The sequence below is a fragment of the Balaenoptera musculus genome, chromosome 11, assembly GCF_009873245.2.
Source record: "Balaenoptera musculus isolate JJ_BM4_2016_0621 chromosome 11, mBalMus1.pri.v3, whole genome shotgun sequence".
Taxonomy (NCBI): Eukaryota; Metazoa; Chordata; class Mammalia; order Artiodactyla; family Balaenopteridae; genus Balaenoptera; species Balaenoptera musculus.
The window spans coordinates 10,741,762-10,768,238 of NC_045795.1; the positions used below are offsets into that span (position 1 = coordinate 10,741,762).

Sequence of the window (26,477 nt, forward strand, 5' to 3'; positions counted from 1 at the left end):
GTACATAATCTGAATCTAAACTTGGGAAACGTGAGACATATCCAAATGGAGGAACATTCTGCAAAAATTTCAAGTTCGTAAAAGACAAAGAAAGACTCTAGAGTGATTCTAGTTTAAAGGAGACTAAAGAGATGAGACAGTTAAATGCAGCACATGATCCTGGACTGAACCCTGAACCAGAAAAAAATTATTTTGCTATGAAGGACATTATTAGGAAAAGGTCTATCAACTAGATAATATTATCTGAATGATTTGGGCGCAAAAGGACATAATAACTGCAACTTACTTCAGAAAGAAAATTATATCAGTATATCCGTATCTATATCTATACATCTGCGTATCCATCCATCCAGAGAGAATGACAAAGCAAATGCGGTAAAGGCAAATGTTAACATTTGGGGAATCCGGGTGAAGCTATCATGGGAATTTTTTGTTCTATTTCAACTTTTCTCTAAGTCTGGAATTATTTAAAAATAAAAATAAATACCACTCAAATCCCTTAGGACCAAGCACTTGTGGCCCGTTTTCCCAATAGCTGATAAAATGTCATTTTGTGCCAGCAAAGTGTCAGCTTCGACTTTCTCCTGAAGCTTACTCCATTCCTTTCCCAAGTCCCACTTGTTCCTCTTCCAGCTGTTTGGCGTTTGTCAGCCCTAGCCTTGTCCCAGGCTGTGAAGGCCCCCCTGACCAGGCCTTCCCATGGTGCCCACGTGGACAGCCCCCTGGGACGCAGCCTCTGCTGGTCTGTGTGGGGCTGGGGCATCTGCAGTCTAGCTCAGGAAGCCAGGTGTTGTCCTGGCATCTTCTGGCACCATGGCGACAGGGGGCTGCCCTGGGCTGCTGAATGGGAGGAGGAACTCTGCTCCAGTAAGGATCTAAATATAACATTGAGGGAAGGAGGTGAGAGGGAAGTGGGGGGAACATCTTAGCTTTTCCTTCCTTTCCAGGAACAACCTTTAGAAATGTTTTAAAGAGCTTTTCTTCCTCATCATTACTATCAGATGTATGTTCTCCTGGGTTTCTTGGTAGTTCAAAAGAATTAATCTTTCCCTACTAGACTTCATAATATCCCCTGTCCCCTACACACACACACACACACACACACACACACACACACACACACACACACACACTCACACACTGAGAATGGCTCCCTACACAAGACTTCCCTGGGAGCCCATCTCAGCCTTATATTACTCAGCACCCAAATTCTTTAGCTTTATTGTTGCTCCCCTGGGGATTTGATCCCAGCAAATCCTTCACCTCCAGAAAGAGAGAAGGAAACTAAACAGCAACGGTTCAGTGTACATCTGGGTACAGTCACCGGTCAGCAGCACTTAGCAGGGCACCAGGTGTGGGCAGAACAATGCGGGTTTTCCGGGAAATTGTAAGTGCCCAGGGTAAAGTATCTGTGTCTGATTCTGTCAGACACATCGTAAAGCCTTGGAACTTACGTGCTGATGGTAAATGTCCTTCAGTTAGTTGTCTCTCCTTAGGGTTTTCAATAGGGCATTCATTGAAGGTAGGAAAAAATATACACTGACGTCCCTGAAGGGAAATAAATGGAACACTTCAGACGTGCTGCCAGACGGTGTGGTCATCATGCCACTGTCCTACATGGATTGATTTGGGCAGTGATGCAGAACCGCCAGGAGCCAGCCCTCGGATACCCATGATGAGAGCTTCAGCGGGTCACCGTCTGGACGAGGTTTGGCTTGAGATGGAATTGGGTGGCACCGAAGGGAGTTGGAGGGATGGTCGAGTCTGGGAACCAGCTAAGTCATGAGGTGAAGCCTATGGCTGGGGGCTGCTTGGTCTATAGCAGAGACGAGGGGCTCACACACCACGCACGTGACATGCCATCTACTTTGGAAACAAGAAGGAAGACACCAAGGGGCCAGAGATGTCACAGGGAATTTATGAGGGCCGTTGTTTTGAAGGGACCTTTCAAGAAAATGCTTTTCCTTGAAATGCTGAGCTCACTTAGAGCTGTGAGTGAGGACTAGCAGGGCCCTCTGCCCCGGAGGATGGCGGGGGATGGTGACGGACACCCCACTTGGAGGTAGCCAGCTGCAGTGGACTTGGGTGAAGAAATGCTGGGAAAGAATTTGGTTCCTCCTAAGGAGCAACAGGGTGGGACTGATGGATGATTAGTACTACATGACTTAGTGTGATGCGTTCTCAGGACGCTGTCCAAATCTCTTCTTGATTTGGGTTTGTGTGGATCTCTAGCCTGACCATTCATTACAGAAAGATGGGTTGTTTCAAAGCCTGACTCAGAAAGCTGCTGGGGTATGCATCTGAACCACTGGACATCATAAAATCCCATCTTGGTGCCAATAGAAGAAGACGCTTTCAGAGACTGCGATGAAGTTTCACTTTGAAACCTTGTTTTGAAATCCCTGGGGAATGATAGATCATCTCAGGGCAAAATGGAAAAACTGCTAGTGTAGCTAGCTAGTAAGCTACATTTTGTTCTCAAAGTTTGGGACCAAGGTTTTCCTGGTAAGCAACTTGGTTATCCCCAAAGAGAGGTCAAGCATTTATCCAAACTGCAAAAATATCAAGAAAGCAGGAAACAAAGTGAGTTTAACTTAAAAATATTTCACAATGTTCAAATAATCTGTCATATGTTTTCTCACGTCACCCTCACAACAGTCTTTAACAAATGTGTACTGTCTTTCAACAAATATTTCTGAATGCCTCATAGGCTTTGTAACTTGGGATAACATGGGGGAACAGACAGACATGGTCTCTGCTCTCACAAATTTAGCCTGTCCTAAAGAAGAATACAATAATTATAAATGCTACTTAATTCCAAGGTGGAATAGCAATCTCTTTCTTCAATTTTACTGAGGGAAAAACTGAGGCTTACTGAGGTTCAGGGATAATTCTTCATGTCCAGAACTAAAAGAAAAAGCTATTGCCTTTTCTATTCTGTCATTCTGTTTCTTAGGGCATATAGCTTCAATTTGACTATTTTATTAGATAACATTTCTTTGTCACACAAAAAGTAAGTTCAGGAGAAAATTTGCAGTGTAAAAATAACTAATATTATAGGAATTTATTAAATCTAGACAATTTTCTCCACCTATTCTATTTCTGGCCTATTTTTGTTGTATTAGTAATTTCTGATAAAATATCAAGAGTTCTCGTTTCCATTACATACAATTGCAGTGGCACTAAAACCTGCAGAAGCCACGGCTAAATATAACTTTGCAAATCTATCCCTTTCTACCACATGTTGCCAGTCCCCAGAGTATCCTTACAGAGAAGATTCACAAAAGTAGATTGTTTTACTCCTTTCTGGCTGCTCAGTGCCTAGAACGATGCCTGACACACAGTCGCTAGATAAATGTTGAATAAATGAATGATTGGTCTCTCTGTTGTTTTAAGAAAAGAAAGCCCTATGTTTTCCTTCTTTCTTCAGACAGAACATGATCTTGAATTTCAGGAACTGCCCTGATTATTCACTTGAACCTACACAACCTATAAAAACCAACGTCAAGGTGAAATTGTCTTAATCCTATACATAAAATTTCAATTAGCCAAGCTAATTAAGGAGGAATGATTTCCAAATAATTCCAGAAGTTAATAGTAACAGAACTGTTATAATAGGATATCCCAAAAGATCTTTCCCAAAAGGGATGGTCTAGTTGAGAATGAGTCCAATTGTATATAAACATACTTGGAATCATCTCAAAGCATGTTTCAACGTGCCTGTTGACTATGTGTTTTTAATATGGATTTTGTTTTCATTCAGAATATAGAGTCGATATTTTCTGTGATGACAAAATTACAATTTTGAACATTTTGTTTCTACTAGGGGAAAATAAAGGTCTGAGTGAAAAGGTAGCAACCAAACAAATAGGAGTGTGGAAGGGGAAGAGTTCCAACAGGAGTCAGACAAGATCACTTCGGGCAGAAGGTAATTGAGTATGTTTTGTGGCCTTTCCAAGGAGTCTGTGCTTCAAAGTTGTTTTGCGTCATTGTGTCATGAATGTTTGAGCATGTACATGGAACCCTAAATTATCACCACCTGGCTTCGGTCCACCCAGTGGCACATTCCTCTTGTCCAATGATGCCTTAGCTCATGGTGTACGGTTGAGTCACTAGGAAATCCAGAAAAAGGATGGGATCAAGTCCCATGCATACAGTGATTGGCCAGCCCTTGTAGCATCAGACTCTGGTTAGTTCCACTCCTGGATCCCTTTACTACATGGATGGTGACTTAAGACATTTGATGATGTTGAAGCATCATGTTGTCTGTTCCTTCTAAATCCAAGAATTTGTTCCACCATCAGAAGGGTATGCTTGATGAAAGATGGGTCAGAGTCATCTGAAATGACAGGCTGTATTTAGCAGAATAATCTTGTCTTCTTTTATTTATTGCCCAAAGAACTGAATGTCCATGGGAAAGAATTTTTAGGCATCCTAGTATTTGTTTTTGGAATGTATTTTTCTACATATGGTAGCATGCAGCATCTGCATGATGGATGGTAGACAGAAATTTTTTACTGCAATTCTTCATTACAAATAGGAGAAAACTAGAGGACAGAGAGCCTCAGTAACTTATTCAAGGTAATCAGATTTGTTAGTAGCCAAAGCTAAAACCCAGGACTCAAGATTCCCCGTATTTCACAGATGATTTCATAAGAACATGCAGACATTCCAAATCAGATTCCTTCCTCTCTCCCAAGCTCATTCTTGATTTGAGTATCATTTGTTTTTCTGGAACTAATTACAAATTTGCAGTTTAGGCACCAAGCCAAGCCCAACTATTATGGCTTCAGGCTCTGTCAGGGTAAATATAAGCAGAGATGTTCTGACTCTGCTCTGTGAAGCCTCTTCAAGGGTCACAATGCAGATGTGTGCTCATGTGAGCGTGTGGTTGTACGGATAGGGACAGGGCATCCTCTAACTATGACAAGATTACTTCCTTCTTTACCTACTTACCTATTGGTAAGATTTTGTTTAAAAAACAACAAAAAATGTCTGTGGTGTCAGACATTCCTGTCACACACATCAGCATGTCCCGTAGATACTTTCTCCTGAATCCCAGAAGAAAACATTATATTTTAATTGTAAATTATTCTTTATGGTATAGGGTCTATATTACTGAGACTTCAGTAACTTTGGGCTTTTTAGTCCACAGGCTCCATTACATTACGTAGTGGTGGGTTTTTATTTGTTCACTTACTTGCTTGTGCGTTGAATGATCAACAAGGCTAACAGACATTTTATATACAGATTCATTTTATCGTTTATGTGTTACCGAAAATCCAAACTTTATGACAGAGCGATATGTTAATGCAGAGAATTTATTAGTTGAGGCCACAAGCCTGGATCCTTCCGAAAGAACACATCAGATAAAGCCACATCAGGATATTACTTTTGATAATAAATGTACAGACCGGACCATCGCTATGCCCATCTGTAAAGCTGGGTGGGATATTGTGGGCATCCCCCCCTCCATCCTTCCACACCCTCAACACATTTTTTGGCCTGAAAGCACATCCTGACTTGGTGGAATAGAAAATATGGAAAGTGTTAGGACTGAAGCTGCACATTCAGATAAAAATGCCTTGGTGTGTGTAGCTTATTCTTAGGTAAATAATATACCTGAAGGTATCTGAAAATTATCTTTTTTTCATAAACATATGGTTTTGTTGGCTCTGCCTCAAGGCAAACAACCATGCGAGAGATAGTACAGAGTTCTTATTAGATGATTTGCCGTAACAAGATAGACTAATTAGCTCTTTCCTAAGAGTTCGGTTTGATGTTGGAGAGCCCGTGAGAGCCGTGGAAGCTGAGGGGAGAGAGGGATGTCACTGAGGATGGATGCCAAACAGAACTGGGTGGTGACACGAAGGGAGAGATGCTGAAGACAAACTAAGCCATGTTCTGCGTTATAAAGACAGATGGCCAAGAGGCGCATGAAGAGCTGCTCAACGTCACTAATTATTAGAGAAATGCAAGTCAAAACTACAATGCGGTATCACCTCATACTGGTTAGAATGGGCATCATCAGAATATCGACAAACGATAAATGCGGGAGAGGGTGTGGAGAAAAGGGAACCCTCTTGCACTATTGGTGGGAATGTAAATTGATACAGCCACCATGGAGAACAGTATGGAAGTTCCTTAAAAAACTAAAAATAGAACTACCATATGACCCAGCAATCCCACTACTGGGCATATACCCAGAGAAAACCATAATTCAAAAAGACACACGCACCCCAGTGTTCATTGCAGCACTATTTACAATAGCCAGGACATGGAAGCAACCTAAATGTCCAATGACAGATGAATGGATAAAGAAGACATGGTGCATATATACAATGGAATATTAGCCATAAAAAGGAACGAAATTGGGTCATTTGTAGAGACTGGATGGACCTAGAGACTGTCATACGGAGTGATGTAAGTCAGAAAGAGAAAAACAAATATCGTATATTAACGCATATATGTGGAATCTAGAAAAATGGTACAGATAAACCGGTTTGCAAGGCAGAAATAGAAACACAGATGTAGGGAACAAATGTATGGACACCAAGAGGGGAAAGCGGGGGCGGGGAGTGAGATGAATTGGGAGATTGGGATTGACATATATACACTACTATGTATAAAATAGATAACTAATAAGAAAAAAAAAGAGGCATAAAGAGCTAAAATTTGGAATCTGAAACCATTTCGTTCTTGACTTGCTCACTTGCAAATAACCCAATAAAAACGTATAGGCTTCTTAAAGGCAAAGATTGTGTCTTACCAATTTCTGCATGTCAAGTGCTTAATATAGAACCAAGCACATTGTTACCACTCCTTAAATGTTTATTGTTTTTAAGTAAATGAATGAATGCTTAATGTACGTATATATATGTTTCTCTACCAGAGAAAAAGATTTCCTTTTTTTTTTAGGTTGATGCATTCCATGGTATTACATATGAAATGAGATGCCCTTTTAATCTGCTCTGCATGAAACTGACCATTCTGAACAAAGAAATTGGCCTTCTCTGAATTCTGATGCTCTTAGAAATTGAGATAAATATTTAACCATCCCTCTCTGTGCCCTTGTGGATCTGTGTGGAATCCTTGAGCCAGCTAATTGAACATTAAATGTATAAGTTAAACTACTCATCTCTCAGTAACAGAGGAGGATAAAGTTAGTACAAAAAGAACATTCTTCTTCCTCACCTGTAAACATAAAGCAAAACAAAAATCTGCAAGCGTATTTTGAGATAGGTTTATGAGGAGCTTTGACATATGCATATGAATTTGATGATGAAGTTCTGACATTTGTACAACTACACACTCATAAAGTTGTATCAGAAACTCTTTAAAAAACCACCACCATACATACATTTTGCTGTTTTTCTGGAAAAAAAAGTAGGTACTCCTAATCCATGGAGTTTCCATTCACAGAAAAAGCTGTCAGGAAAGAAAAAGTCAGCCATAGAAAGGCATTCTATTAGGGAAATGAACCAAATCAGAAAAGGAGAACACTATTTGCAATTTAACCAGCCAAGTTAAACATGACACGATTAGAGCCAGTCTTTGGGGACCAAGTTAGTGGTAATTGTGCCTTATTTAACTTGGCCAATTAAAGGCTGAACTCTTTTCTAAATTGGCTATTTTCAAAGCAATCACACCTTTGCACTCAGAATTTTTTTCAGCTTGCCATTTTTAATTTAGCATTTGACTGCTTAATGGATGTATGTGTACATGGACCCATGACTAAATATTTGCACATAATACAAAATTAATATGCATTTGTATTGGGCAGAATGAAGGGTTTCTTATTATAATAGGCTTTTTTACCAGATCAGGGTCATATATGTTTTTACATGTCCAATAATTTCCAACATCTGAAGAAAGTATCTAAGCTGTGAAATATATTGCCTAAGGGAAGATTCCTAGAAAATAACTATTATAACTTGGGAAAAAAAATAACCTAAGGAATGAGGGTTTCAATATGTAGAAAAAGTAGAGACGAGGACAAAGTGTTGGTTTTTCTACCATCTATAAGTGCATCTTCATTTACTTTGTCACCATGAGTCAGTTAATATTTATTGAATGCTCATTCTGTGCAGAGAACTGCTCTTGACCAGATGATTCCAACCAAAGCCCCAGAAATTATCCCTGACTCAAGAAGCATCTACTCTTAAAAAAAAAAGGAAGAAATGACCCAAATTGTGTGGAAGCATAAATACAAAGACTGAAAGCTCGAATCAGCTTCTCAGCTTTCTATACTGGGATAAAAGTATTCATATACGTTAGTGTTAAGACTCAAGACTCAGAAAAGGAGAAAAGAAAACAGTTGAGGGGAGGAGGTCCTCATAGCTCTATGAATTGAGACTGACGGAATCAGTCAAAAAAAGTTTTTCTGGGGAAATCTAGTGGAATAAGCCCTGGAAGAAGAGTGAGAGGCTCTGAAACGAAAGTAAATGATGGAAAGTCAGCTTTGTAGAAAAAAACACGGTAGGTGCTCTACACTAAAACAAACCTATCTTCCCCATGCCTTTAGGAATTAACGACATATGTGTTTTTACATAAAGTGTGGATCCAAATACGTAGACTAGAGTAGACTTGACTTTTCAAGATCTAAAACCATTTTCTGCCTAACAGAATGAGTAGTTGCTGAAGAATTTCAATACCATGTTGGATGCATTATGGTTAATTTTACAGCCAGCTTTTCTACACACACTTTCCGTTCTTTGTGGAGATGGAAACCTTAACGCTGTCACCTGTTTTGATCAACAGAAGAAACTGATTACAAAGAGAGGTAATCAAGTGCAGGGTAAAGTTAGGGCAGAAGTAAAATGAAAACCCGTACCCTGAGGCCACGTGGTGGGGCTTGGTGAGGTGAGCTGGAAGGAGCCCTGGATCCTTGGCTTCTAGAAAAAAGAGCTCAAGGCTCTTTCCTTGCTTCCCTCGGGTTGGGGGTGGGGTGGAGAGAACTTCACCCCCCAAAGGAGGTGTTGCTGTCTTTGGTCACATTTTGTGACACTTGATTGGCTGACATGGTGGTGGGTGTAGTGGCTGGAGGCGTCACGTGTTAAAAGATGGGTCTGTCCCCCGTTCAGCTCCTCTGACATGATCCCTCTCCTACTATCGATTTTAGACGCTCTTTCTTCCCGCACGGAGTAGACTCCTGGCTGGCTTAAGAAAGCCTGGGGCCGAAGACCTAGGCGAGCATTGTTCAAGTGTTGGCCGGGGTTCCTGCTTACTCTCTGGCTCTCTCTGGACGTTTGAATTGGCCTTTCTTCTCTTCATAGTGATACAGTCTGAAGGCTTATGTTTGGGGAAAAGAACAAAGGACAGCAGGCCTCTGTCTGGTATGATCCTAGGTAGAGCTCACTGAGACAGGATCTGGTCCAGCCCTTAGAGGTGCATTGTAGTTTAGAGGCTGAAATCCCAGCTAAAAACAAAGTGTCAGGGGCTTCCCTGGTGGCGCAGTGGTTGAGAGTCTGCCTGCCGATGCAGGGGACACAGGTTCGAGCCCTGGTCTGGGAAGATCCCACATGCCGCAGAGCAACTGGGCCCGTGAGCCACAATTACTGAGCCTGCGCGTCTGGAGCCTGTGCTCCGCAACGGGAGAGGCCGCGATGGTGAGAGGCCCGTGCACCGTGATGCAGAGTGGCCCCCGCTTGCCGCAACTAGAGAAAGCCCTAGCACAGAAACGAAGACCCAACACAACCATAAAATAAAATAAATTAATTAATTAAAAAAAAAAAAAGTTAAGGATGTACCTCACATATCTTATTAAAAAAAAAAAAACAAAGTGTCGTTTAACTTTGCATATCATTTCTCTATGCACGTATTTATTTTGGGGGCCTTGTGGAGAGGTAAGTCTACTTGAGGACAGAATTTGCATATTCTAAAATGCAAACACTATCAACGTACTCCAGTAAATTATCATGATGATCATCTTTAATGTCACTCCAATCTATAATCTCTAACAGGCATGGGCTCTACAAGTGTCTCCTACACCCTGCTGTGCAATCTTGAGTGAGGTGTTTTTCCAAAAGATTTTATTTTCAAAGTTAAAGCTCAATGGTTGGTTTAAAAAGAACCTTGGCATGATACCATATGACATAGCACTTAACATTTATTTTTGGAGACATAGATTGAGCCCTGACTGCACGTAAGGTATTGTGAAGAGTGTTGAGTTACCAAAATCAACAAGTCATGGCTTCAGCCCTCAACCTGGGGAGAGGCAGATCAGTTTAAAAATGGTCCCTGGGACTTCCCTGATGGTCCAGCGGTTAAGACTTTGCCTTCCAGTGCAGGGGGTGCGGGTTCAATCCCCGGTCGGGGAGCTAAGGTCCCACATGCCTCGCGGCCAAAAACCCAAAACATAAAACAGAGACAATATTGTAACAAATTCAATAAAGACTTTAAAAATGGTCCAAAACAAAAAATGGTCCCTAAAAACAATCGTAAACAGATATACATGAGATAGTCAATACAAGAGACAGCATAGAGACGGAGATCATGAGTTGGTTGAAAAGAGATTCTCTATAAGAGAATGAACTTTGTGACCAGTAAAGGGAAACACTGAAGAAAGGAAAACACAGTGGAGAAAAGAAAAGATAATGGCACATAAAGGGAAATGATGTCAAATAACGAAAGTATTGCCCTTTAAATCTGTCCATTCCGTTAAGAATTTGAGTGGAGTAATCATAAGAAGAGTACAGTAATTTTGTCTTTTTATTCTGATGCATTGACATCTTGCGCCATGCTGATCCTGGAGAGCCTGCCCCTCCCAGGACTAGCTAATTCCTAGAGATAGTAAAGGACTTTCCTGCCAGCTCACCTTTCATATGCAAACCAGCCACACCCCACACCCCCAGCCATCTCCTTTATGGGGCTCTCACACTCTGGGGCGCTATCCCCTGCCTTAATCACCCCATGGCCAGTGCACTGGATGAAATGTTTGCGTCCCCCCAAAATTTATATGTTGAAATTCTAATCCCAATGTGATGGTATTTGGAGGGGCTTTTGCAAGGTAATTAGGTCATGTGTGTAGAGCTCTCATGAATGGCATGAGTGCCCTCATAAAAAGAGGCCACAGAGCTAGCTTCTTCTCTTCCTGTCAGGTGAGGACACAGTGAGAAGTTGCAGTCTGCCCTCACCAGCACCTGGCTGTGCTGGCATCCCTCATCTTAGACCTCCAGCGTCCAGAGCTGTGAGAAAGAAATGCTGTTGTTTAAGCCACCCAGTCTATGGAATTCTTTTATAGCAGCCTGAACTAAGACAGCCAGGTACTAGGCAACTAGGGACAGCCCCTATGCCTCAGAGCCCGCTGAAATCATGCAAACTAGACAATCCAAAGCTTGTTTACCCTGCCTCATGCATTCCTTCCCACAAAAACCACCATAGAGGCTTTGCCCACATTTCCCCTTGCTCTCTCTGCCTCCTGGCAGACCCTGGTGCTTCCCCGTGTGCCCCCTCCTGCCCCACCCTGTTTCTTGGGAACTGTGAATAACAAGCTGTCTTTTCAATGGCAGTTATCTCCTGATCCGTTGCCCTCAGCATACCTCAATAATAATAAAACCAGCTTTTTAAAGCAGTGAGTTCTATGTCAATGGAAGATTGTAAAAGGCCACCAGGAAAAGAAAACACAAAAAAACTAAAATCTCAGCAGAGAAGAAAGAGTTTAAAAGTGCAGCTGGAGAAAGTGTGGGACAGAGGCCAGGTGGGAGATGCCTGAACAACATGGCCCCGTGTCAGCCACGGTGAGTGGAGGGAAAGACATTTGAAAAATGCATCTTAGGCTTCAGAGGCAAATTCAGCTTGTATACTTCTTTTCCTGCCTTTGTTATATGCGATTTCATGTTAAGCACATTTCTGTCCCTAACCTTGCAGTCAGAATGCTGGCAAGAGACCTGGCAGGCATATTTGCACTGTATTTCAGATACCCCTGAGATTGCTAGGATAAAGAGAGGGTGGTGGTGGCCTGGAGAAGAGGACCCCAGCGGAGGGGAGAAGAATCTGCTGACAATGGAAGCTTCCTGCTACCTGCCCCTCCACTACACTAATGCTGTCTTCATCTACTGGAAAATTAAATCTAAGCACGCTACTCTCCTATTTTAAACACTCAGATGTCCACCGCTACAATGTTTGGCATATAAATGTGTCCACAATTGAGTTGGATCCTACCTTTCCAGTACTTTCACCCAGTGAACCTTATTGAATGTTCAGTGTCATGGAATTTCTCACCACTTCTTGAACAGACCATGCTTTTGTAACCAGTGGAGCGCTAACTCAAGACCAACAGAGAAATGGGAAAGTAATCCGTTATTAAGAGATGGACAAACCCCTGCTTATGAAAAAGGCAGGGCTGTCTGATAACAGCATGATTGGAAAACATGGTTTCCTTTCAGGGCTGAATCTGTCCTCCCTTTCATCCCAAATAGCTGACTTATGGCTTAAATACTCAGGGGCACTTGAGAGAGAGAAGGATGTGGCCGGACCTGCAGAGCAGATGACAGATCCCCTTAAGTAGCCAGCTGCCTGGGCACAGCTAGTGGCCTTCTCTACCTACTCACTGGCAGAAAGGGGAAGAGAGAGCTAGCAAGACGGCCAGCCTGCCTAAACTGTTGACATTTGCAACAAGGAGGCTGGACATGCAGGAGTCAGGACTTTCCTACATGCCTCTTCTAGCGCAGTCACCCTGCCCAGGGCTAAGGCACGGCTCAGGGAATGTCAAGTTCTGATTCATCGTGATGCAGGAGGCATTTGTATGTATAGTTCTCTTCCTCCAGTCCAAGTCTGGGAAGGATGGAAGTACTTCCTTTGAAACATGAGAAGAAAGAATCCAGAGTTTCTCCATTATCTTTAGTAAGTGCACTCTTCATTTTTTTAAATCTACTTTCCCCCTTGGTCTCCTTCAGGACGGGAACCACATTATCCATCAATGCTTAACACAGCACGTGGTTAGCAATAATAAATTTCCCTTTAGTGAGCAATAAACAAATGAATAAATGAGTGATGAACAAATCCCAGGCAGCGGGGAGAGAATGTACCTATATAAACTTTTATATTTTTATTATGAAGTCCAAAAAAATAAGCTGTAACAATAAAGATTTCACATATATAATGTTGTTAAATCCTCAAAACAATCCTGGGAAGGGAGATTATTCTCATTTTTTCCTATGAGAAAACTGAGGATCAGAGAGACCATATTAACTACCTAAATGCACACAACTAGTAAGTGACAGCACTGGGACTGAGACCCCAAACCTTCTGGTTCCAAGTAGACAATACCAGAGCTGTCCGGCAAGTCTCATGGAGAAACTCATCACAGGAAGATAAGAAGAGAGCTAGAGGGGGAAGAACAGGAGTGTGGTTTTCATATTTCACTGTACTTAAGAATGAATGGAGGTTCAATATTCAAAGATACAAGTAATGCCTACGAGTCACTAAGAAAGTGACACAGAATTCAAAAGAATGAGGGGAGAAGATATGAAGATCTAGTAATAGAGAAAGATTCTCAACCTTTCTAGGAATCAGGGAAATGAAAATTAGATGGATGAGATGTTCTTACACGCAATATTGGTAAAAATTAAGAAGTCTGATAATTTTAAGTGTTGGTGAGACTACGAGGAAATGAAATGGGTACCATTGTACACTCCTGATGGGAGTATAACATTGTGTAGCCACTTAGGAAGACCGTTGGCAGTTTCTATGAAAATTTAAAATGCATATTCTTTCTGACCCAGCCGTGGTCTAGAAGGTGGATTCTGTGTATCTCAGGGGATATGCCAGACTCATTCAGTATCAGGGACAATACGGTAACTTCTATTTGTGTTCAACTGTACACCATCCTTTTAAATTTCGTGTTGAGAATCTATTTTTTGCGGAGGGTGCGGTGGAGCACCGCCTCGATGCCCTTCCTAGCTGGTTCCCCAGCTGGCAGGAAGGGTGACTGCCAAAGGCTTATGGCTGAGCGACTCCTAGGGGATTGCCCTCGGCCCAGGGGAGCTGCTTTGCCCAACCTGGTCAGCCTGTGTCCGATGACTGGTCAAGTCGGGGGTAGAAAGACTAGCCCCTTACCTCAATTCTAAATAGCACCAAGGGGCCATCCAGCCCTGAACTCCAGGGACCAGCTGAGTGCTCGCTGGTAACTGCATTGAGCTCACCTTCTCTCCCCGGTAACGTCCCAGCGTGCACAGCTCAGAGCCTTGGTGTCTGTTTCCTGGGGAGCTGACCTAAGGAGGTTGTATAATGCACAAATGAGTACAAAAGCACACGCATATAATTTACACATATTTAAATGCACATATATTTTGGTGAATGCTCAAAGATGTGCTTTACTGATAGGGTTGCCCTGTCTACCGAATATTCGTATGTTGAAGTCCTACCCGCCCCTGCCCAGTCCCTCAGAATATAGTCTTGTTTAAAAATAGGGTAATTGTGGGGGCTTCCCTGGTGGCGCAGTGGTTGAGAATCTGCCTGCCAATGCAGGGGACACGGGTTCGAGCCCTGGTCTGGGAAGATCCCACATGCCGCGGAGCAGCTGGGCTCGTGAGCCACAACTACTGAGCCTGCGCATCTGGAGCCTGTGCTCCGCAACAAGAGAGGCCGCGATAGTGAGAGGCCCGCGCACCGTGATGAGGAGTGGCCCCTGCTCGCTGCAACTAGAGGAGGCCCTCGCACAGAAGCGAAGACCCAACACAGCTAAAAATAAATAAATAAAATTTAAAAAAAAAATAAAAATAAAAAATAAAAAATAAAAATAGGGTAATTGTGGATATGATTAGTTAAGATGAGGTCATACTGGAGTAGGGTGGACCCCCTAAGCCAATATGACTGGTGTCCTTATAAAAGAGAAATGTAGCCACTGAGACACACACACAGGCAGAAGGCCATGTGGAGGCTGAACTTGTGCAGTCACATGCTGAGGAGCTACCGGAGTCTAGGAGAGAGGCCTGGAAAAGGTCCTGCCCTGGCACCATCAGCAAGAGCACGGTCCTGCTGAGACCTAGATCTTGGACGTCTAGCCTCCAGAGACAATAGGTTCAGTTTTTTTAAGCCACTCGGTTTTTTTGTTGTTGTTGTTTTTGTTTTTTGTTACGGCAGCCCCCGTGAATGAATACAGTGCCTGAGAGAAACAGTCACAAATATGCACAGGGATATATTCTTTGCAAATTCATAATAGTGAAGCAGAAAAAAAAATAGTATAAACAATGTAAATGTTTATCAGTTAACTGATCACAATTAAAATATAGCGTATTCATGCTATGGATATTTAACCTCAGTTTAAAAGCGTGTGTTAGGCTTCATTATATTGACATAAAACCTTCAGCAGTCACTATTACTGAGTAAAAAAAGGGAGAAGTTGAATGACCTGTGCAGAACAAAACCATTTAATTTATGTTTAAGAAATGCAAAAGAATACTCTATCCTTTGATACATCTGTCTATGGATATGAATACACAGAACAATGACCAGAAGGATATGGTCTAAACTTTTGACACTGTTTGCCTCTGGGGGAAGGGTAAAGAACCGGGGGGTTGCTAAAGGGATTTTTCATCAGTAATATTTAACTTTTAATAAGAGAATATATTCACAAATTTTCTTTGTAATTAAAAATTAATAAAAACAAGCAAAAAATCATCAAAGGGAACGTAATGTGGCATCCTAGAACAGAAAAAGGACAATAGGTAGAAACTAAGGAAATCTAAATAAACTCTGAGCTTTACTTAATAACAATGTCTCTATACTGGTTCATTAATTATAATAAATGCACCATAGTAATGTAAGATACTAATACTAGTGGAAGCCGTGTGCAGAGGGTTATATGGAAACTTAGTACTATCTGTTCAGTTTTTCTGTAAAATCTAAAATATAAGGTCAATTCTAAAAAAACTCATCTAGGGCCCTTGAGTTAGAAGAATGTAGATTCCCAGGCCCCGCCTCCAGAGATTCTAATTCAGTAGGTCTAGGGGGAAGCCCAGTAATTTTTGTTCTTATTAAGCACCCCGAGGGGATTCTGATACTTTGAGTTACTACGGGCTAGAAAAAAAAAAAAATCAAAGAAAATCCAACCATACCCATTGGGTTAACAAAGCTGGTGCTGGAAGTCTTTTCACAGGTTGGACTGGGAGTTAGGAAGGGAGAGAGGTGATATGGAGCGTGTTTCTACTCTGGGGTGGCTGGTCCAGGAGAGCGGAACTCCCTGTCGTGAGGTCGGCCCCCAAGGGCCCCCGAGCACCTGACAGCCGATGGGCAGCCAGCCAACCGCACAAGGAGCAGCCTCTGCCTTCCCGTCACCACACTTTGGCATATGGTTAGTTCTCCGGCTTTTAACTGTATTTTGAGACTAGTGTTATAAATAATTGATCCTCCCAATTAAAATGTTTTTCTTCCAGTTAAAATTTTTATGAGTGACCTGGAAACATGGCGTATTTAGCCACCCTCCCACCTCCCCACTCAGGCACTCAGTTTATTGTTCCTAGTTCTTGTTCCCTTAAGATAGTACACAAACACGATCGTAACGGTTATTACAACAGATGGTAGGTGTGCGTTAACGTGGCCTCCACCACTGGCTTGAGAGGACGCCGAGCCTCCTCATCTTGGTAAGCAAGGGTGTTTGGCCCCATATTGAGCATGTTATTCACTCATTCATTCATTCATTCACTTATCCTCCCAGCGTTTGTGGAGAGGCTATCGTGTGCTCAGTATCCTGCTAGGTGCTGGTTAGCCAGCTGTGAAAAAGATGACAGATTTGTCCTTAATAAAACTGGTTATTGTTAGTTGGACTGAATTGTCCCTCCCAGTCTCTACAATCTGATGAATGAAGTCACAGTAAAGCTGATAAATTTTTTCAGTTGGAAAATAAGACACTTCTATGACAATGTTTAACACGGACGGACTCAATTACAAGAGTAGGCTTTTAGATATTCCTCAAAACATACTATCTTGAAGACAAAGATTTCGACTGTTCCTAATACCAGCATTAACCCTCCTGCTTCCAAGTCGGGTTAGTGCTATCAGAACCTCACCACCAGCCTCCAGAATGGCACAGCCGGATTTGGGGCCCTCATGGCCAGAAAGTGCCTGGGGGCACCGTTACCGACATCATCATACACGTGGCTTTGGAGACCTCCAGCCTCATTTTGGGAGAATACACTGAATACACAAGAACCTTTGCCTTTAAAGCACTTAGAATAAAAACATCATCTGTACTTTCACTCACCATGCCCTTAAAACTGGAGGAAGTTGGTAACCAAAAATAAAGCCAGAAAACTAAGGGAGGAGGAAGCATATTAGAATATTGACGTGAGGATCATTACAGGTGCAGGGCACAGCTGGAGTCTCTGTGAACTTTTCAGAAGCCTGGGTGTGGGAAGGAGAGAAGAGGAGGAAGAACAGAAGGAGGAAGGCAGAACAGGGGCAACAGGGCTGGAGTGGAAAGGGTTAAAGATGAACAAGGCGTAGCGGGGGGAAGGGAGTGATGGTTAGCACTTTTTGAGCACTGCAGTCACATGGCGGGTAATGTACACACATCTCCCGTTTAATCTATACAACAGGCTTTGAGAAGAGAACACCAGAGTGCCCTGGGATGCACACTCAGGTGGCCTCCCTACCCGAGGCCACGGCCTTAACCACTGCAGGCCCTGCCCTACCGAAAGGCAAAGAGGACAGCAGCTCAGCCCTCTTTCCATGGGGGCTGGGGCACCTGCAGGCAGGAGAACTCTGCAGTCCAAAGGGTCAGCTCCAGCCAGGTGTCTGCCAGGGACTTGTAGTCGTGCCCCCTGGAGTCTGTGCAGGGAGACTGCCTGGCCTTGTATTTTCCCAAAGGCTTTCACTTAGGAGAAGGGCCTCAGCTAGTCTGTGCAGCGAACCTTGTGCAAATTTGAAAAAGTCACCCCACTGGGTGGACCAGTTAGAAAAAGATGTCCCTTCCCTGGGGTCTGTGACTTCAGCCCCAGGCAGGACACAGGGTTCGGGGTACCCAGGGCTGGGCTCTGATGTTTATGCACAAACTGTGCAGCCGTCTTTGGGGCTGGTAGGGCTCTGAACGAGGGAGCGAGCAGGGCCCAGGCATCCGTCTGGGTGGAAGGGCAGCTCGTGTTTTCCCCACAATGTAGAAAGTAAACTGTGTCAGGCAGCAGCCGTCCTCTTTTAATATCAGGCATTGAATTACTCAAAAGAGCTTTGATTGGGAAGCTGGTTTGCCCCACTCCTAGTAATCGAATAGCCAAAGCATAAATTGGCTTTCAAAAGGTAGTTAGAAATGAATTTTATCCTTTAAAAGGAAGGAAAAAAAGATGAAGTGCCAACCACAAATCTTCACAATGGAATACCCAGGAAAGATAGACAGTAGCAATAAATAGTAAAACCTTTGTATTGATAATATGCTTCTCTGTGAGGGCTTCAAAGCCTCTTTCTGTATTTTTAAATATACTCACGCCTCTCAACCTGCCTGTGACATAGGGTGGGCAGGTATTATTATTCCCATTATTACAAGAACTGACGCAGAAAAACGGAATGCCTGGCATAAGCTCATATAACACATCAGCATCTGAGAGAGATTAGAAGGCAGCCGCCCAATGGCCATTCCAGACAAGACGGTATTGCTGGAAAATGACACAAAGTGGCAGAGTAGCAATCAGGGTTTAAGACCCACGTTGCTCACGAGTCTGTTTTGGACGACAATGCTTAGCAGCTGAAATGAACGATGCTCCATTTATTATTATTAATATACATCCCTGTGCCCACATCACGGAGACATACTTCACTGCCTAGCCCTGCACAGGACTGATCGGCTTCCAACAGAAGCAGGCAGGGCAGGGCTCAGAACCTCCAGGGTAAGCACACGACAAACGCCTGAATGACTGATTGGGTGTTTGCCCGTTAATAACAATAATCATTTCTTTAGGAGCTGACTGTTTGCGGGGAACTGCGCTAAGATTTCATCTTTCAAAACTCTCATGACAACCTTGTGAGGAAAGTGTCATTGCCCCCATTGCACACAGATGTCAGAGGACCCGTCCAAGTCCGTGCAGCTGGTTAAAGGGCAGAGCTGAGACTTGCACTCAAAGGCCCCGCTGCGCTCTAAAGACAGGGGTCTAAACTACTCTGCGATGCTCCCTCTGACCAAAGTGTGTCTCTACAATTTCAACACTGATCCTTCTCCGCATCCTGGCACATGCTAACAAAGTCTGCTGTGAATGAAATCAACTGGATCAGTCAGGGTCCTCTGGAGAAACAGAACCAACAGGATATATGTAGACACACAGAAGAATGTTGCCAAACCAGACCCGGGTCTGCCTGCCCCCTCGTGCCGTAAAGCCAATCTCCTGACACCAGATTGTGGTGAAGGAAAGCACAGCCTTTAGTGCAAGGTGCTCCACATGGGGCCAAGCAAGAAAACAGGCAGCTCATGCTCAAAAGACCCAAACTCCCCAGTGGCTTTCAGGGAAGGGGTTTTAAAGGCAAGCTTAGGGGTGTGTGTGGCAGGGAGCCTGGTCTGCTCGGCGCAGCTCTCTGTTCGGTTGATGGTGAGGTAACGGGGTGATGTTTTGGGAATCTCAGTTATGAGCTTTCTGGCTCCAATCATTCTGGGGTCTACGTGCTGGTGAGCAGCATGCAGTTAACTTCTTCCACCTGGTGGGGGGTTCAGTATCTACAAAACAGCTCAAGGATGTGGCTCAGAATATTATCTACAGCCCTCGAGGAGGAACTAAATGTCCTTGACTTTGTTTTATGGCCAAACTATTATTATTTTGTCTTGCTTAACTGTTTTACTTTGTTTCTGCATTTTCTCACTTCTCTGATTAAATTTGCACTTTGGAACTTGGGGAAGGCCTAGAAGGCTAAAGCTTTTCTACAGACAAGAGGCAGGGGACACGGGGGTCTGTCCCTAGGGAGGTCCTGCAGGGTCCTGCTTGGTTACAAGAGTTGATTTATCCAGGAATTGGCTCATGTGGTTATGGAGGCCAAGAAGTCCCACAGTCTGCCATCTACGAGCTGGAGAACCAAGAAAGCGGTCCTGTAATTCTGTCTGAGTCCAGAGGCATGAGAAACAGGAGAGCCAATGGTGTAAGTTCCAGGCTGAGTCCAAGAAACCCCCAAACCAAGAGCATTGATGTCCAAAGGCAGGAGAAGGTTGACGTCTCAGCTCAAGCAGAGAGAGGGAATTTGCCCATCCTCCACCTTTTGTTCTGAGCCCTCAGCAGGTGGGATGATGCCCACGCAAACTGGTGAGGCAACCTGCTGTACCCAGCCTACCCATTCGAATGCGAGATACCCTCATAGACACACGCAGAAATAATGTTTACCAGCTCTCTGGGCATCCCTTAGCCCCAGTCAAATTGATACAGAATATTAACCATCACATCAATTTAATACCTAGCCAAGATTTTTGGTGAAATAGACTAGACTAGACTAGATAATATCAGGATGCATCTCAGGCAATAAAGGTAGTTATTGTTTTGTGAAACAGTTGTTTCAAATGTGTGTGTGTGTGCACGTGCGTACTACTGGGTGGTGACATAAAGACTATTTATTGTGGGTCATTAAAGAAAAGCCCGAGAAGCACAGATTCAGGGTCCCCTCTGCCCCTCAGCTGCCTTGAGCTTCCCTTCTCCCCACTCACGGCCACTTCGAAAAGACCCCTGCATCTTGGAACGCACCTCGGTGGTATCGGTGATGTGTTTGCTAAAGATGGACAGCAAAAACCAGAAATCTTCCTTTCAGCTCCACTCGCCTCCTGGGTTTTTGTTTATTTCATCTTTTGAATTACACGTGGGCCTCACGTTGCAGGAGCTGGTGGTAGGGTCTCTGTGATCTGACGTTGATGAGGCAAACCTGGAGTCCACCAGCAGGTCCTGTAGGGTCAAGGAGGAGGAAGAGAGGCTAAATAATTAACAATTCAATAACGGAGGCTTGGAGCAAGCTTGGAACTTGCAAGAGTGGAAGGAGAACTTTTAAACCTCTCAACCAAGGCCATCAGGGGCACAGGCTTTGTTGAGTGAATTTATATCTGAGTTAAGCCAGCTGAGGGCATGAAACACGCTGTGAGTTTGATTCAGAGGTGTGTAGAGTGTGCCCCAAGGCTCTCTCCCCCGCTGTAGGCAAGTTTAGTGGTACATGGGGACCATCTGGCCCCTGGGCTGCAACAGAGAAAGAAGCAGAAGGTCCCACTGGGAGGAGGGTCTGTAAGAGGACACTCCTACCCCCCAATCCCATTTTCAGAGTCCCCGTGGTGGCAGTAGGGAAAGAAATGTGAATATACCGATAATGCACAGAGGCTGGGATGGGAAAACAGCTAGCTGAGCGCAGTACTTTCCCGCCCTCTGTCTTCGTCTGCTTGGGCTGCCATAATGAAACACCATGGACTGTGTAGCTTAAACGACAGACATCGATTTTCTCACAGTTCTGGAGGCTGGGAGTCCGAGATCAGGGAGCCAGTGTGGTCAGGTTCTGGTGAGAGCGCGCTTCCTGGCTTGCAGACGGCTGCCTTCTCCCCGGGGGCCCATGTGGTGGAGAGAGAGTGAGCTCGCTCTGGTGTCTCTTCTTACAAGGACACCAGTCCTGTCAGATCAAAGCCCCACCCTTATGACCTCCTGCAGCCTTAATTCCTTCTATAAAGGCCATATCTCCAAACATAGTCACATCAGTGTTAGGGCTTCAACATATGAATCTGGGGGTGGGGCAGTTCTATCCATAGCACCCCCATTTCAGCACATACCCTGACACTACACTGACCATCTGTCCTTCCTTCCCACTAGCCAAGACTCGAGGAGCCCTGCCTTCGAAAGCAGGTGTGATCTAGGTGGAGAAAGTAGTTACGGAAGTCAGAACCATCCCCATTTGCAGGGAAAGAGGCTCAGCCTGGTGTGCTAAGGAGAATTACCTGATTCTGTTGTGAGTCTCCTGCCGATTTCCCATCCAACCAGCCATCCTTTTGTTTGCCCCGTAACTACTAACTACGATGGGAAATTAAAATAAACCCCTCCCATCATACAGATCTCCAGAGGATACGATTATAGGGGTCTTTCAGTCTCTAATTCACACGTTTCCTGAATGCTTGCATTTTTAACCAATGTCATGAATGACTTTGTAATTAAAAAAGTAACACTTTATAAAAACAGCACAAAAACACTTTATAAAAACACACAGTAAAAGCGCAAGCCACTCACTGAGTAAATATACAAGGGTGATGAAAGCTCTTGGCTCACATCCTATAAAGTGCTGTGAAAGGGTGGGATGTGGAGAAAGGGACACCTCGGAGGGGGGTCTTTTCCAGTCTTCTACATTCAGAGGGGAGAGTGAAAAGATTGTTTCTCTACACAAACAGAAAGCCTGAGAAACAAGTTAGCTGTGTGTTTAAAGGTAGTGATGCAGCCCACCTGCATCTAGAGTGGAGGCACTCTAGAAACTTCTAGAAGCTTCATGATTCCTGGGAAGTCCTGTCACCTGGTTAGGTCGGGAGCTACCGGCACCCAACTCCCTTTCCCACCCCACGCAGGGTGGCTGAAACCCGCGACTGCTCACAACCTCGTCCTAAGTACACATAAAGCATCCTTTCCGTTTCCAACGCCGGGGTGGGAACTGCAGCCCTGGAACGCTGAAAGGGCTTGATTAGAGCCCTAAGTGTGGGTGGAGGGAGGCCGCTGGGCCTGGGCTTTATTAAACCGTAGCTCTTCCCCGTTGGCACCTCGTTATTGCCAGGGCTGTTGTGAGGCTGAATGAGCAGCACATGAGGCTGAGGGGAGAGATTTCAGAAGGAAGGATGAGTCCAAGTACAGGAGGAGGAGCTTCTGCTCGTCACCACACAGAAAAGCTTAGGGCTAAGAGTCGCATAAAGTGCACACGGCACAGAGAGACTCGGGGACCGAGCCGGGGTCCCTGGGGATCTGGGCCACGCTCGGCTGCAGCCAGCACTAGAGCCCCATGTCTGGAAACAGGGCTCCCTTGTGGGTTTTGAGAAATGATGAAGCCCTGGCTTTAAGGGGCCTCCTTCCCACAGGGGTTTCCGGTGCTTCTCTGCCAGGAGCTGCGGATGCTTCCAGCAGGGATGCCACCAGCAACCCGGGCAGCCCCCTAGTTCCTGAGACGTTCTCCTGCAGGAGGCAAATCTTCACTTTGCTGCTGGGAACGCCCCACCAAGCAACAGAGGGGAATTCCACTTCATACTTTCTTAAGGTGTGAATGAGCCTAGGTCTGTGGAAGTGCTTTGTAAACTGTGAAAGGCCCAGCAGAGGAGGGAACACAGAGGCATTATGGTTTCTCGAATAAGGTGTGTGGATTTCCCAGCCCTGTGTGTGTCTGAACATGCATGAACCCTTCTGACCCGCTCTCAGTGTGGGCTCACTCATTGCTACAAAGTGCTCCCTCTGCTTTGGTTTTAAATTGCTTTTTCAAACCCAAGTTCCCAAACAGGGACATGATTTAAGCAGTTGCAGAAGGTGGCAGCTTGGGGAGGTGGGAGGGACGGGTTGTGGTGGGGTTGGTGGCTCGGGCATTACTCTGGTCTCACTGGGAAAGGGTACCGAGCCCCTCGGGGTTTGCCCCAGGGGGCCTGCCCTCTGAGCAGGGCCCTGCACTGCAGCCTTTGCCCTGAGCCTCTTCTGGCTTGGGTCCCTAGTGGAGACAAGTGGCTGTGAGAGCCTTGGGGAAGAGTGTCTCCTCTATCAAGACTGGACAGAGCCGTGACTGTCCCCCCAGGACTGCAACAGCCCTGGACCCCAGGGCCTTATCTCAGTTCCCTTAAGATGGGTGGTGAGTAAGGTGTATGTTAGGAGACCCAAGCAGATGGAGCCCTTAAAACCACAAACGAAATCATGATGAAAGTGAGAAGAGAAAGGAAAAGGAAGTGAGGGATGGCCAAGATCAGAAGCTGGGAGGAGTGGGGCGCTTCATATTAAGCCTGAGGACAGATGTGCAGGGTTTGCTTTGATGTGGAGTTGCATCCCCTCTTTGTCAGAATGTGATGCTGTAAGACAGGGCAACCTCTACGAACACCATTCTTTTAAACCCAGCAGGACACCTATTGCCACAATATCTTCTTCTCTCCTTGTCTCATTGATTATTTATGGAGCTCCTAGTCTGTGCCAGATACAGTGCCAAGCAGTTAATAAATATTATCATGTACAACCTTCATAAAACCTTGTGAAATAGACATTTTAATCCCATTTTATAGTTGAGAAAAACTAAGTTCAGAAAAGGTCATTGTCTTGGGCAGGTAGGTGGAAGAAGGCCAGGATTGGAACTGGCCTTTTCCTGAGTCCTGGAACTCCTTTTCCTGAGTCCCTGATCTTTCTACTTATGTATATTGTCCCTCCTTCTTTGTTCTCTTTCGTTGCTAATTGGCAAAAGGTCATGATGATCATCATTATCTTTTTTTTTTTTTTGGCCATGCCACGTGGCTTGTGGGATCTTAGTTCCCTGACCAGGGATTGAACCCGGGGCCCCAGCAGTGAAAGCACCAAGTCCTAACCACTGGACCACCAGGGAATTCGCCATCATTGTCTTTCTTAAACTAATACGATTTGAAAGTGCACACTCAAACTGTGTTCACTCAGTAAGGGCTTATTGAATTCCTACTGTGAGCCAGGCATCATACTGGCACGGAGACACGTGAGCCAGGAACCCAGAGGGAAAGCCCATCTCCCGGTAATGTCTTCTCCTGATATATTGCATCATCACCACGCCTGTTAGCGTTATAGGGTATAATCTGAACAAGTGCGGGCCAGGAAGACTTAGAGCTGAAATGCCTCTCCTGTACCATCAGAATCATGTGGATTTCTTAGGAAAATACCTGTAGATAAAATAGAGATTTCTGTAGTGGCCAGAAACCTGGGTCGTGGCACTAGCATTGCCACGTAAGTAAGCTGTGTGACTCCCTGGGCCTCAGTTTCCCCATCTGTCCAACCAGGGGGTCAGGCCACGTGATCACTATGTCCTTCTCAGCTCTAATATTTCACCAATTTAACCGAGTTTTCCACTTCCATCCACTGTCTAGGTGAATGAATCCTGAGGCCCATTTTGAAAATGTGAGCTGTTGGCATATTTTTCTCATCCCTAAGCCTTAGGTTCTCCTGGTGACATATGGCTTAATCAGTTGTTTTTGTTTCTGCACCTGAGTCATTTGTCATTTGCAGATGCTTTATCTTTGTCATGGTTAGTAATGTTCACTTCTGTAAGAGATAGGCACACACCCAAAATCTAGAGGTATACTTAATTATGAGCTATATATTTCCTTTGAAAAGCAACCAACAAATCAAGAAACTGCAAATTGAATCCTTCTTTCAATGTAGCAGAACTGCTTGCATTATTAAGAGAGAATAAAAAGTAGATGCAACATATTTTTGTTTGCTAACTATGCATTTTTGTATAACCAGATTATTTTCACGTGAGATGAAAGAACAGTATTTGAAAATCTACTCAAGTTGGTACAGTTTATTTAAGATAGGGGCCAGGCACAAAAAATTTTTTTTTCCTAGAAACTTCAAGAAAGTCATTTTTCTCTTCCTGGTGATTTGTTGATTGTCAATAGCTGTACTCATTCTGTGCCAACTCTACATATTATACAGTATCTAATCCTTAAACAATCCTTCAAGAACAGCTATTGCTGTGTCCATTTTGTGGATGGGGACAATGGAGTTCAGGGAAGGTATGTCACCTATGCAGGTTCATTTGGATGGAAGGTGGCAGATGTGGGGTTCAGGTTCTGTTCAGTGTAAACCCAAATGGTTACACCTTCTCTGCGTGGAAGGGAGAGTATCCATACACAGACACTGCCTGGAAGGGAGAAAAATGGACGAATGTCCAGATGGTTTCAAACATGCCCAGAAATAAGCAAGGAGAAAGTGGCTTCTGTAAGGCTTTCTCCACAAAATCAGGAGGAAGAGTGGGCTAATCTCAGCACAGTATGCCTTTATGTGAGTTAGTAAAAGGTACCCCTTCCTGGAGGGTGCACCCTCACATGCCAGTGGCTTGTTGTGTGCAGGAGGGCTGACCTCCGACCCCTCGTATAGGGAACCTTGGCCTAAGGAACACCTTGCACATCACTACCCTATGGATGGAGAAGGGGAGGTATCAGTAAGACGGGGCGGGGGGAACCAGGAGGGTCTTGGAATGTTGGAACGGCTGGAAACCAGAAAAGGATGGCAGTATTTATTTTATGATCTTCAAATATTTATACTTCTCACTCTTTCTTTCTTTTGCAAATAGTTTAGCGGGCAGAGGGAAACTCTTCTTATGGTTGAAGAGGTTTAGCTTGATTTCCAGATGCCAAGTCAGTTAGAGTGTGACCACACTTCCCAGAGCTGGTCTGGCTGAAAGCCAGGGAAGAAGTAATGCAGGGTTCTTATCGTTACTAGATTGTCCCAAAGAAAGTTCAAGGAGTCTTACCTCAGAGGTATTTGCTTCTAATAACTAGGCTGCCAGTCTGGTAACGTGTTCCTTGGACTGTCTGCTGTCTCTCCATTTCTCCATCTCCTCCGCTTTCTTTAGCTCTT

General features: G+C 44.3%; 1 long non-coding RNA gene across 1 annotated transcript in view; it reads left to right on the top strand.

Annotated features, from left to right (window-relative positions):
• Positions 1–3,922, top strand: part of LOC118903041 — a 102,000-nt gene extending 98,078 nt beyond the window's left edge. The window contains exon 3 of the long non-coding RNA XR_005021699.1: positions 3,827–3,922. This is a non-coding gene — a long non-coding RNA (uncharacterized LOC118903041). The remainder of the gene's footprint in view (positions 1–3,826) is intronic.
• Positions 3,923–26,477: the final 22,555 nt, after the last annotated feature.